General features: G+C 37.4%; 1 long non-coding RNA gene across 6 annotated transcripts in view; it reads left to right on the forward strand.

Moving 5' to 3' along the window:
- The window catches only part of LOC106781007 (uncharacterized), a 142,841-nt gene that overhangs the window by 52,454 nt on the left and 78,287 nt on the right, over positions 1-12,100 (forward strand). The window lies entirely within an intron of this gene.

Raw genomic sequence — 12,100 nt, forward strand, 5'->3', positions numbered from 1 at the left:
AATGTCTTCAAAACTATTTAATTTCTTCGTTTGATTTTGCCAGTGCATATTACCAAGACTCAGATACCTGAAGATACTTGCCCAAGGTCACTCCACAGACAGACTATTAACACACAAATAAATCTCCTCTCTTTTCAATCTATAATAGCCAAAATGATATTTTAAACATGAAGATGTGTAACCGTGTTATTCACTTAAAAAGCTTCAGTGAGTGTCGTTTTTAGGGCAATGCCTAATGTGACCTGCGCAGCCCCGAGTGATCTGGTCCTGCCTGTCCCTGAGGCCTCGCTTTATGTCTCTTTTATAGGTTTCCCTCTGTTCTGGGCACCCTTTCCCGAATCTGCCAAGCTGGTCTCAAGGCTTTCACACGTGCTTTTCTTTCTGGCTGGAGAAACCTCCCTTTGCACACTCCTGCCCTTTCTCCTGGTTAGCCCCTCTTCTCTGTTTAACCCTTATCGCCCTAAAGAAGATTGGTGTCACTTTCTACCCTAGGTTAGATTAAAGCCTATGCTTTTGTTCTCATTGGAAATCTAAAGTTCATTCGCATCATGTATAACAACAGCAATTAATTAATGTCTTATATATAATTTATTTGTTCAATGTCTGTCTTCCCCATTAGTTTGTAAACTGAATGAAAGGCAAAACCAAACTTACTCATTATTAGATCCTACACTTTGCACAGGCTTCATATGAGTATTCAGCTCATAGTATTCATTGAATTGTAAAACCTGAAGAATGAATGAAGCATTCGTATTTCTGCTTGTCCTCCGACACTATAGCCTCTCATTCTTCAGTCCTTCAAAATGCTTTATTTGCTCCTTTTTCTGCCATTGCTCTGTATTTCCCAAGCCCCTTTTTTCTCATCTCCAACCACCTACGGCAGTGGTTATTTTAGAAAAACACAATGCTTAAACAGCATCAAATAATCATTTTAAGCGCTTAAAAGCATCAGAAAGATTGTGTAAAAGATAGTGTGGGCACAATCTATTATGATTCAGAATATATCTAAAATGGTCCTTTTCTGGTGAGCTGTATTTATGCCATAAAGAGAATAATAAACCTAATAGCTAGCATGTATGAAACTTCGGCTTTACGAGAGGCCCTTATTCTCAAAACCCCCTTCCTTCTCAGACCTAAAGGATCTCATCTCTCCTGAGTGTAGCATAAATTGAGGAACCAAACAACATAATTCCTTCCATTGTTCTGAAAAGCTTTGTAGGGCATGAGCCATCTTCTAAAACTGACCTAAAGCAGAAAGGTTCCCCCAAATGAGAATATTCAGCCACCTTACAATTAGCCCAATTACATATTGTTCCTGTTTCCTATTTATCCACATAAAAACTAATAATAAAATACAACAAAGCAGTTTTTCATGAAGGCAATAGAGTACTGTAATTACTTCACTAGGAGCCTGCCAAATTATTTTCAGGGAGTGTAGAAAATGGCTACATTTTCAGCATCTCTCACATAGCATTAACTTTCAGGCACAAATTGCATGGCATGAAGGAAAACAAATGCCCATTCCAAACATCGGGTTTTTATCCTCTTGCAATGTGTGGAAAATGTACCCATGATGAGTCCCCGAGGGTGAAAGCACTCTTCCTTTTTATCGGTAACTTTTTAAACTGTATGGTGATTACTGAATAGCACCAGATTTCTGACGCAGAAAGTTACGCACAGCGCTTCTTCTTTGTGAACTTATAATATATTTATATATTATATAACCCAACGATCATATGGGATATATTAACAAGTATTAACAATTCCTCATTATGCTGTACTGGTCATGTTCCACATGGAGGGAGTCTCCTCCTTATAAACGCATAATATAAAAGAGGGAAAGACAAAATGGAATATAGCCTATCCAATGGACCCAGATGGGGAGGGAACAAAACTATGTCATATGGTCAAAAGTTAAAGGAAGGGACCGGAGGGGAGGTGTGTAATCTGGATCTGACAGGTGGAGACCTGAGAGCTGCCTGCTCACATCTAGAAGATGGTCGTGTTGAAGAGGGTTAGGATCTTTGTTTCCAATGCCTGATGGAGAAAAGGACCTGATGGATAAAACCTGTAGGAACACAAACTTCAGTTTTCCTTGAGGAAAAGTATTCTTAAAGGTAATGCTCTTAAAAATTTAATGGGTGGCTCAAAAGCATGGGGATAGGACCACTCTCCTGCCCCCATCTCCCAGCACTGACAGAGACTGACAGTGTGAGCAGCCCTTTGCTAGACCTTTCTTAGAGGAGCTGTAAGTTCCCTACAGAAGGATGGTCTGTATCAGTGATTTTCAAACCATAGCCTATCAGGACAGAAGAACCATACGAGGAGGCAGGCATCTGGGTCTCTTGGTTTTGTTTGTTTGCTTGAATCTTTCCCATTACTTATGAATTTTCAGAGTAGTGTTTATGCTCAAGCAACTTTCTGTGGTCACCACTGAGGATTGTTGATTTTGTTTTGTGTTTGTGTTGGTTTTTAGTATCATTTGCAACTTGTAGATTATGATGTATTTGATGTGTTTTAATGCATTGAAGTCATTCTTCTTTTTTTTTTTTTTTTTTTGAGGAAGATTAGCCCTGAGCTAACATCCATGCCCATCTTCCTCTACTTTCTATGGGGGACGCCTACCACAGCATGGCTTGCCAAGCAGTGCCATGTCTGCACCTGGGATCCCAACCAGTGAACCCCAGGCTGCCAAATCGGAACGTGTGAACTTAACCACTGTGCCACCGGGCTGGCCCCATGAAGTCATTATTCTTTTTGATTCCCAAATGTCCCATTTTAGGCCAGTGAGAGCTCCTTCAAATAGTCCCCTGTGTCCTTTCGATGTGACACCATTAGAGCCTCTTTATTCTGGCACAAGGTGTCCCAGGCTCATCTGCTATGTTCCCTGTCTCAGACTGAGATCAGCCATTTCTCTGAGGACCCTTGGTTCTTTTTAGCCAGGAGAGGATTTAGTGAAGCAGAGCAGATCCATTTACATATACTTTCTATATAGGAGTTTGGGTTAGAATTCATTTGAAAATAAAGCAAAGCTTTGCTAAAAAAATGGTTTAAAAAAAATAGTTATCTAGGGGCTGGCCCCGTGGCCGAGTGGTTAAGTTCGCGCGCTCCGCTGCAGGCGGCCCAGTGTTTCATTGGTTCAAATCCTGGGCGCAGACATGGCGCTGCTCATCGAACCACGCTGAGGCAGCGTCCCACATGCCACAGCTAGAAGGACCCACAACGAAGAATATACAACTATGTACGGGGGACTTTGGGAAGAAAAAGGAAAAAAAAAATAAAATCTTAAAAAAAAATAGTTTTTATCTAGATAATTTTTTAAATCACTTCCTTTTTGAGTGCCTCGAAATGCACTTAATTCCAGAAATAGGAATTCAACATTTTGCTGGACACAGATTTCTTTTGGACCTAGAAATTTGGTTTCAGGAGTTTGCAGCTCACAATAGTTTGCTATATTACACTTGGGAAAACTCTCAGTTGCTAAACAAATTTTTTCAGAATATTGAAAATTTGTGGATTTGAGACAAGATTGAAATAGCTAACCTATTTCTTTTGGCTAACACAGTTCTCGTTGCTTTTTGAAAAACGCTTTCATTATAATATAGTTCATACAAGCATAGAATTACATAAAATAACAAAATAATATCTGTGGAGCCAGCATCAAAAGTTTTAATATTTTGCCATATTTGTTTAATTTTCTTAAAGTTATAAAACATAGCAGATGTACTTGGATTCCCAGGATATTCTCTCCTTCATGCCTTCTCCAACTGAACAGAGTGCATCGTTATCCTCAATTTTGTGTTTCTCATTCCTGTGAATTTTTTTAATACTGACCTTACATATCTGAAGTTATGTTGCATGTTTTAAACTGTATTTACATTGTATCATATGGTACATATTATTCTTCAGTTTGCTTTTGCTTTGTTTTGGATGAACATTGTTTTTGAAATACAGCCTGCAAATACAGGTAGTTCTGTTTTGTTTGTGTTAACTGCTGTATTGTATTCCATTCTGTGAAAATACCACAATTTATAATAGTGCTATTAATGGTATCACGTTAAAGACGATTTAGGTTGTTTTCAACTTGTGTTATTACGAACACTGCTACAACACACATGCATTTTTTTTTCTGCTTTATTTCCCAAACCCCCCTGATACATAGTTGTATATCTTAGTTGCAGGTCCTTCTAGTTGTAGGAACAACACACATTCTTAAACCTGGGTCCCTGTGCGCTTGTGGAGAGCTTCTCCAGGTTGCACACATAGGAGAGAAATTCCTGGGTCGCGTGACACACACATCCTCAACTTCACCGGATATTATAGAATTGTTCCCAGACTAGTGACATCATTTTTCACTCCCACCAAAGATGGAAGAGTTCCACACGGTGACATCCTTACAAATATCTGCTCTTTTAATACTTTTAAAATATTGTCATTCTAACTGGTATAAAATATCTTATATTGATTGGAAGTAATATGATTACTACTGAAGTTGAGGACATTTTCATACATTTGTTCTGTGCTTAGATTTGTTGTCTGTATCTGGCTCATATCCTTTGCACATTGTTCTATTTCTTTGTTTTTATCTTACTGATTTGTAGATTTCCATATTTCGTACTAGTCATTTGTTGGTTTTGTTCCCAATCGGTTATGTTGGTAAATAGGAATGCTATTGCTTTTTTACATGACTATCATATACTTAGAAAACTCCTTGAAATTTCTTATGATTTCTAACAATTTACACATTTTCTTATATTTGTTTTATGCTAACAGTTACATTATCTTCAGTTTAGGACAGTTTTTGTCTTTTCGTTTCTAACTCATGTACCTCTTATTTGTAAAAGTCTCCTATGGAACAGTCAGGAAACATGAGTAGAAAGTTAAAAATAATTGAAAACAATTAGCACCCCAAACATAGCAGATAGATGCTTTTTTATTGTTTCCTTTTTTTCTATTCAATGCATTTTTGCCATTTTATTATATTCCTATATTTCTTAAATTTCCTTTAAATTTACTCTGTTTACCCAATTGAATAAATATTGGATTTAAATCCTCATTATTTATATGTATTCCTTCTAGTTTATAAATAAATGTCTTTAGGCTTTAAATTTACCGTTAAGTACCACTTTAGCTGTATGTTATATTATACTTTTATTGGTATTCCGTTCTGCCTTGATCGTACGGTGGTATATGCTGCCGTGAATCAGATTTTCTCATAGACATGTATCTGTTTATAGGGTCTACTTCAATCTAATTGACTACCTTGAGGCATATCACATTGATACACTTACTATAGCTTTACAGTCAATTTTGATATCATTGAGGAAAATTCCCCCAAACTTGTTATTTTCAAAATTATGTTAATGGCCATCATGGCTTTTAAAGACAACATATCAAATTCTGCAGAAAAATTGATCTTGAGCTTTATTTACAAATCAATTCAGAGCAAATGACATGTTTACAGTATTTCTTGCTATCTACAGATAGGGTCTTGATATTTTTTGGTGCTTTTATAATAGTATATATTATATATATTTTATTTTTGAACTGTCTGTGGCTGGTATTTAAAAATATGATTGCATTTTGTTTATTAATAATCAATATAGAAAGTTTGCTAAACATTCTGAATTCTAAAAGTGCATATAACCTAGATGTTTTACATAAACATTATTATTTACATGTAAATCAGTTTTGTTTCTTCATTTCTTCTTTTATAATACTATGACTTTTTTCACTGTCTAGACTGACTTAGAAGTTAAATTGACTAAAAATCAGGATAATAGAAATACTCATTTACTTTCTGGCATTCAAGGTAGTTCTGATGTTTCACTGTTAAATATTACCTGTGCTGTAGAGTTTTGGAGTATATTCTTTGTCAAGTAAAGCAATTCTCCTTTTATTTCTAAATTTTTAAGAGCTTTAAAAAATCATGAATGGGCTCTGAATTTCACCAAAGGATATTTTGTTATCTATGTAGATTATTATACTTTCTCTTTCTTTATTAGTTTGTCAATAAATTTTTTAATATTAAGCCATTCTTCAAGTCCTGGGAAACATATATTTTCATTGATTTTTTTATATCATTATATCTATCATTACAGTGAAATTCTCCTATATTGACCTTGTTCACTCTTTCCTTTACTTGTTTGATAACTAAGTTATATTGGTGACACAAATAAGGATATGAGATTACAATTATCTAATTGTTGCAATTCTTGCATGGGTGTGTGTGTGTGTGAACTCACTTGTAACCAATCTAGTGTTCTCATTTGGAGAACTTTTAAATTAATCATTGATTTCTTTAGTGGTCACTAGGATATTTATGGTTTTCTTTTCTTCTTGAGTCAATTTTGGAAATTTATATTTCTAGAAAATGGTCTTGCTTGCTGTTCTCTGGGAACCTTGGATGTCATTTGTGATCTTTTACTATTTTGGAAAATTCTTGGCCGTTATGTCCTCACATATTTAGTTTTTCCCTGCTCTCTCTCTTCTTCTGGGAATTACTCATATGTTAAACCATTTTATCTTGTTCTACAGCTTTTGTATTCCCTTTTCTATTTTCTTATTTACTTTTTTTTCTTTGTGCATTTGTGTTTCTATTGAACTGTCTTCAAAATCTTCATGCAAAGAATATGCTTTGCAAAGATATATTTCTTTCCTCTATTGATGTTAGGCTTGGCCGCATACCTTACTTTGGCAACAGAATGTGAGTGGAAGCTTCAATTACCAGTTCTGAGCTGAGGCCTTAAGAGACATAAACTGTTTCTGCTTGTCCGTTTGGGGCTATGAAAAGAACATACCCTGGGGAGCCTGGTGTTGACCTCTATCCATGGTCTGGAGATAAGTCCATCCAATCCCAAACCTAGGTCGACCAAAACCCAGCTGTCCTGCACTTATATGAGCCACAAATAATGCTTGTTGCTGTATGACACAATAGTTTTTGGTAGTTTTCTACTTTTAGAATTATGTGAAAATCACTAACTGATACATTGGATCATCGGTTATGCATTTGTTCAACTTTAGGAATTACTGCTAAAAGATTTCCCAAATTCTTGTATAAGTTTATACATTTACCAGCAGTGTAACTGCTCAACGTGTTTACCAAAACTTGGAGTTGTCAGTCATGTTAATTTTAGTCTTTCTGGTGAAAAGACTTTCTGCCGAAAAGAATTCCTTTTTATTAAACCCACAAAATATGAGAGTATTTATGTAATTGATTTTTTAAAGTCAGCTTTTAAAATTTAATATATTCTACTAAAATAATAACATCAGTAAATAAACATTTTGAAAATCAGGCAGGTATCACTCTGCATCTGGAAGGAAATTAAGTGAAGTATTCTTCATGGTAGAAGGGAGACAACTGCTGATGTCCATGGCTGAAGAATTCAAGGACAACTTGGAAATTTCTAAAGCTGTTTCCAAAAAATCAATGGCAACAGGTTGGGACACACCTACTTCAACAGAGTCCAGTGTCAATATTACATGGGTTTTCTTAATTGGGATTGAGCTGCAACTGGACGGTATGACATTCTTGTCTTTAGCCTTGAAGGAAAAGAGAAAGTCTTTTTGTTGCACTGGTATGAAGTAACTCTGAAGCAGGGCTCCCTTTAAGTGCATTATTATAGTAGTCATGCACAGGAGTGAGTTCATTACCGTAGTAAAAAGACAAAAAATACAGGTTTCATGGTCGTCTTATTTGGTTGATTTTGTTAATTGGATAAAATGAGGGATAAATACAAGCATGATTTGTTTAACAAAATTCCTATGTACACAAGAATGCAAAATATAAAATGATCTGAATTAGACCCTGATCACCAAGCACATAAAATTGAAGTTAGGCATGTGTTAACTCGGTTCCTTCCACTTCTTCAGTGTTCCAATGAGGAGCTCTCTATCTACTGCCAGTGCTAGGACATTTCATCAAATGGAAAGAAGCCTGGGAAAGGCAAGCAATTCTGATAATGAGCTCCTACAGCCTGTATTAGGGGCTGCCTTAAGAAGGGAAACATCATTCTGGTGAAAATCTTTGGGGCAAGTTAAGCACCTAGTCGCCACCTTACGTGCTTAAATTAGATTGACTTCAGCTGTTCCTGGAAAGAATTCAGCACAGTCACTCACGTTTTGGTTCTCTTCTACACAGCTCTATTCAGAGACACACTACATGAGGCATGTTTAGAAATAAAGAAGCACTTTGACCTGGAATTTATATTCTTCCAAGTAACCTGTTGGTCTTGTAGATAAAGGAAGTCCGCAGATGGTAAATGTACATTTGTTAACGGTGAGTGCTAGGGACTAAAATGTGTCCTAACCTAAATCCATAAGTTGAAACTCTAACCCCCAATGTAACTACATTTGGAGATAGAGTCTTTAGGAGGTTATTAAGGTTAAATGAGGTCATAGGAGTGGAGCCCCAATCTGATAGGACTGTGGCCTTATAAGAAGACTTCAGAGAGAAAGAGAGGTCCCCCCACAGCTCTCTCTCTCCATGTGAGGACTCAGGGAGAAAGTAAGTATCTACAAAGCAGAAAGAGAATTCTCACCAGAAACTGAACTCTGCCAGACCTTGCTCTTGGACTTTCCAGCCCCCAGAACTGACAGAAAGATAGGTTCCTGTTGTTTAAGCCACCTTGCCTATGGGATTTTGTTATGGCAGCCCAAGCTACTAATACAGTGAGTCTAAGGGATGCTGCAGAGATGGTGCCGATGTGTAGAGTGCTGCCAGCTCATCCACTTATCCTTGCACATCTGAACACGGCAGTAGATGAGGCACACCACGCTGTTAAATTGTTTAAACTTGGACTTGACACATGTGATGAGAGTCCAATCTGAATTTCCCATCTTGGTATTACATTTGAGATTAGCAGGTCCATTGATGTTGTGATATTTTAATAGGTAGTCTGAATGTGAACTATCTCTAATCAAGCAAGTTCCTTCTGACGACTTTTTAGATTTCTCTTTGGCTTCATTAACTGTCATACCACTCTAGTACTATTCTGGGTGAGCTCCTGCAGGGCCTTCCCCAGATGCACTGCCTCCTGAGACCACTCCTCAACCCACCCAAGGTCCCTCCTCATCTCTACGTCCCTCCTCTGCCATTCCTAGAGACCTCCAGTCACAGCAGGTTATGGGAGAAAGGTCACCTTGGCAAGGACAGGTGTCCATGGAGCTGGGGTCAGAGAGGGGCACATGTCCTTCCTGGAAGTTAGTGGGAACCCCAAAACAACTCCCTGCAGTGTGTCCGAAATGGTGGTGGAGGGAGAGGGACGGCGAGCTGCTGGTTCTTCCTCCCCAGGTCCGGTTGGACTGATGGCAAACTACCCCCACAGGTGCAGTCACCCACAATTCGCATGCCTCCAGCCTGCATCCGAGTACTTCTCGTGTTGGGGCTGCAAATGCGTGAGATCGTAAGACTGTACACTTCCAGGCCTGGTGTGTGCCTTCTGCAGCCCTGGCAGTGCAGGCGACTGCAAGCTAGCAGGCTCATGCTTCAGGGGGAAGCCCAAGGCCTAGGAGCCATGGCCATGACCTACACAATTGATTTTTAATTACATTTATTGATTACTGCCAGTTTGGGCATTGTTTCTTGAATTCCATGGTTTACTTCTGAATTCACCCTTTTTCTAGTCAAAATATCTCTCTTCTAATTGTTATTTCTATGATCATCTATGATCAAGAAACTCTCTTGGTTTTTATCTGAAAACATGTTTTATTTCTCCTTGACTATTTATTAAGGGTAAGAAAATCTTGGTTGAGGTAATTTTGATATGCTCTCCTGCCAGCCTATAAGGAGAGGTTAACAACAACTCTAATAATACACATTTCTTAATAGAACTAACAAAGTACAAACAACAAGCATTTAAAATGGTCAGTGTTTGAAACTGGTTGCTTCTTTTATCCCAGAATTTTGAACTCCAGTCAGGAAAGGCTGCTATTAGTATGGGCATGTTAATTCAACAAATACTTCATGACATAACCATGCTTGATACCAAGGGTGAGACAGAGTAATATTATTCTATGCCCGAGGAGAACATATTATCTCGGGATAGGCAGTGTAGTACAGATGTCAGACCAGGTAGAGGCCGTCCATGCAGGACAGTCAGCAAGTCATCAGTGCGAGGGGAACACTGATCTCCTGCTTACAGGGTGTGAGATCTTGGATAAGTTTCTTAACCACACTGAGCTCCGCTTTTACTTTTTTAAAAGATGGATGAATGTATTGTTCACTTTATAGGATTGAGATGATAATTCAATTAAATGGGATAAAATCCTTGGTTCAACATATGTACTTCGACAACAGTAATTTTCTTGAACTGGACATTCATTAGGCAGAGGCTAAACAGGAGGAAACCCCAAGAAACGAATCTTGGCTTGAAATATACCAGGATCACTCACCAACTATTATTGAGCACTGCCAATTTTCCTACCAATTTTCCAAAACTATTAGTGATAAATTTGCTGGGTTTTACCCATCAGATAGACCCCAAATTGTATTCACTTTAGTTTGTATTTCTTACTTTCATTACAAATGTGGTCAATCTTCTTTGCATTAGTATATTCAACCTTTTTTTTTTTTCTGGGAATTGCATCTTTTTATCTTTTGTCTACTTTTTTTCTATTTGGGTTTTGGCCTTTTAATTTTTGATTTGTTACACTTACCGTATCTTAAGGAAATTAGCTTGGACATGTTCAATAATGGTAGATTATGGAAAAGCAGATAAATGAAGATAGTTCAATAAAAGTGGATGAATGATAAGTCATGCTAAAAATAATTTTTATAGATGAAGATACTAAAAGTGAGATAGTTAAATAACTCACTGAATTTTCGTACTGGTTAGTTAGCTAGGGTTTTAATCTAGGCCTAATTGACCAAAAGCCCATGCATGGAAAGATTAAATTTGTTTTCCTACATACCAAGAAACAGAAATCAACAGCATCCTCCGTGTGCATGTGTGTGTGTGTTTATTATCATTGAAGGAATCCTGGAATTACTGTTCATGCCAGATTCATATTCTAGCCAGTCATATATTCGTCATGTGAATTTGGGCAAGGTACTTAAACTTTATAAGCCTCACTTTCCTCACTTGTAAAAGGGAGATGATAACAATTACTTACCTCTCCATACCTAATTTTTCTCATCTGGATGATCCTCATACAGATTAAATGTTGTAAAGATTATATGTTCTCACTGAAAGGAAAATGAAATGAGATCACATATGTAAAGCGGCCGTCCCTAATAGGTCACTGGGCCCGTTCTTTTCTTTCTTTGTCTTGTCTTGCAGAGTGATTCCTTAATTAAACATGAGGTGGATCACAGAGAAGAAGGTTTCTTTTGCCTCCTCAACTCACACAGCAGCCTAATCCAGTCTCCACCTAAAATATGGGTGGAATTTGCAAACGTTCCTGGATGGATGTTCCTCCTGGGGAGAATTTATGACAACTTTTCCAAAACTAAAGCTTCAACTCTTTATTATATTCTGTTAATGACTCAGTGGACTTTTGGCAGAAAGGACGAGTTTCCTTTGGTTCAGACGCTTCTATAGAGGGTTCTGATTACTCTATCCAATGATCTAAAATCAAAATAACATATGCAATCTTTGGCTGAAAAAGCTTACTCGTGGTGTTATAACAATAATTCCTCTCCTTGTTTTTATATAACCTTTTGGAAATATTCCTGTTGGAGCCAAAATTTCTATATTTTGGAAACTTGGCCTATGGATGGAGGATGGCTGAAGTATTCCATTTATTTTCCTTTCAGGGGGTACTAGAACAGGCAGAATGTTTGTTAGGCTATTTCTTAAAGAAAATTTTGTAGGGCAATCCAATTTAATGTGGAATAAAGCCCTTTTCTCTGACTTCCATGTCATAATATATATTCATTTCAAGAGGTTTTTCCTGACCACCCAATTTAAAGTAGCTCACACCCCCAGCAGTCACTTTCTGTAAAGGGCCAAATAGTAAATATTTTAGGCTTGCAGACCATATGGTCTCTGTTGCAGCTACTGAGCTCTGTCACTGTAGCATGAAAGCAACTATAGACAAGATGTAAACAAATGAGCATGGCGGTGGTCCAATAAAACTTTAATTATAGACACAAATTTGA

The sequence above is a fragment of the Equus caballus genome, chromosome 9 (genome assembly GCF_041296265.1).
Source record: "Equus caballus isolate H_3958 breed thoroughbred chromosome 9, TB-T2T, whole genome shotgun sequence".
Lineage (NCBI taxonomy): Eukaryota > Metazoa > Chordata > Mammalia > Perissodactyla > Equidae > Equus > Equus caballus.